This window comes from Anser anser (assembly GCF_964211835.1).
Source record: "Anser anser genome assembly, chromosome: 2".
In the NCBI taxonomy this organism is placed as follows: domain Eukaryota; kingdom Metazoa; phylum Chordata; class Aves; order Anseriformes; family Anatidae; genus Anser; species Anser anser.
This window is the reverse complement of record NC_139721.1, coordinates 70133895-70135904: the sequence shown is the minus strand read 5'-3', so window position 1 is coordinate 70135904 and position 2010 is coordinate 70133895. Positions and strand designations below refer to the sequence as shown.

At 40.0% G+C, this 2010-nt stretch overlaps 1 long non-coding RNA gene across 1 annotated transcript in view; it reads left to right on the top strand.

Annotated features, from left to right (window-relative positions):
• Positions 1-1493, top strand: part of LOC310893588 — a 74408-nt gene extending 72915 nt beyond the window's left edge. The window contains exon 7 of the long non-coding RNA XR_014579111.1: positions 436-1493. This is a non-coding gene — a long non-coding RNA (uncharacterized lncRNA). The remainder of the gene's footprint in view (positions 1-435) is intronic.
• Positions 1494-2010: the final 517 nt, after the last annotated feature.

Genomic DNA, 2010 nt, shown 5'->3' with positions numbered 1-2010 from the left:
GTAAGGCTGGGATGTCAGTATGAGTATTGGGCAATTTTTATTTTCTTTTGACAAATAATAACTTTGCTGGTTTTGGTATTCTGTTGTTCTTTGTTTGTTTGTTTGTTTTTGTTTTGCTTTTTTTTTACATGACAGCCATCACATTCAAATATCCATGGTCCAAACTGCTAAGGTAGTGTTTTCAGATTATGCAGGTCTATGAGCTGGAATGAGTAGTTTACTGAAAGGGATGTCAAATACTGTGCTGTGGTATAGAAAACCGGCCAGTCAGCCAACGTTGTTAGCTAACAATCCATCTGGAGTTACAGGATGGAATAAAAGTTTTTTTTAAAAAGAATAAATGAAATAAACTTGCACTTCAGGGCAAAAACAAGCTTTGAAAAAGGTTGGTATATGAATAATATCTCTTTCTGACATACTATTTTATAATTACAGATTATGGAACTGCTTGCATGTTTCTTTGAGGGGTCTAGAGCTGGCACATTTAGATACTAGGTAAGTAACTTAAAAAAAAATATGTTTTTTTAGATCTTTCAACTTCCTTCAGTGACTGTCAAGGACATTTTACATAGGTCAGTTGTGATGTAGAGACCAAGAACTTCATTTCTTCAGTCACGTTTCATGCTTGCATTAGAGGTAGTCTGCAGATGCCGAGGAGGGACCAAAGCACCACAGGATGAAAACCACGAGATGATTCAGACCAAGAGTCAGATTCTGTCTGACAGTCTTCTAACACCTGATGCCTCTAAATCAAGGCTCGATTATTTTTCTTTTCAGAAAACACTTCGATTCAGGTAGAAAATATAAGGTTGAGGAAAGAACTTAAAAGTCTGTGGCAAGTCTGATGTACAACATGATTATAATGTTTAATTCTGGCTTGAAAATCAATGAATCGACAAATTTTTCATGTTTCTGTGAAAATAAAGGTGTAAGTTGACAGCTATGTTGGCAAACAATGAGCAGACTTCTCCTGGGGAATATCTGCCAAGAAGACCCACACCTGTGGGAGGGGTGTTCCCACCACCACATCACCTACATGTATCATGAAAAAATTTTCTCCTTCACTGCTCAGGTGAGGGTTTTTAATGATCACCTCCCACTTACTCCACAATAGTTTCACTGCTGAGTAACTTGAGAATTCTTCACACCATTTGAGTCTGATGCCATGTGCGAGCAATGAAGAGACCTTTTTTTCCTGGGGGAAATTAAGAAAATAATTCTTTCTTTCACTCAGTAACTCAACTGAATCTAATCTGGGTTCATTCTTTTAGGAAAGGGGTTTAGCTAATTCTGTCAAATTACAATACAAAAGGAAAAATGTCAATAATACTGACCATCTTTATATCACAATTCTCCGTTCTTTCATACCATGCTTCCTCCACTGACAATTTTATTTTGCAAAAGGAAAAGGTAGAATTGTGGAAGGACTAAGTCACTTTGTAATTTCTATATATTACTGAACTAATGTATGCATGTACAATAAAAAATAACAATCGGAAATGTGCTTTTCATGTTCATTTGTCTTTTATTTTTTTTTTTGTGGGCTTTGATTTTGAGTTTTTCTCGTAACATTTACTTTAGTGTCTGTTTGCTGGATTCACTGTATGCCCAGAAAAAGTCATGATAACAGGACAGGAGCCTCGGCTGCACTCTGTGTCTTTAAGAGGTGAAGAACAAACATTATTTAGAAATTTCTGTGGCACAGGGCCTTGCTGGCTGGTGCTGAGCTCAGCAAATCGCTGCCCCATCCCTCATTTGTGGTCATTAGTGGCGGGGCCTGCGGGGAGCAGCCGGGGACTGGAGCAGCCGGAACCAAAATGTGTATCGATTCCCTCCCTCCTTGTCGTGACGTGACCGTCAGAGAGCATTGATCACCTGTGCCTCTCTCACGGAAAACTGGGGGAGGTCAGGGGGAGAGGAAACCCACTGAGAGTTGGCAGGCGAGTCTGGCACAGGGTGTCTGAGCCTCAGACGGCTGCATGGAGGAGGAGAAGGGGCTGCTGCTTGTGC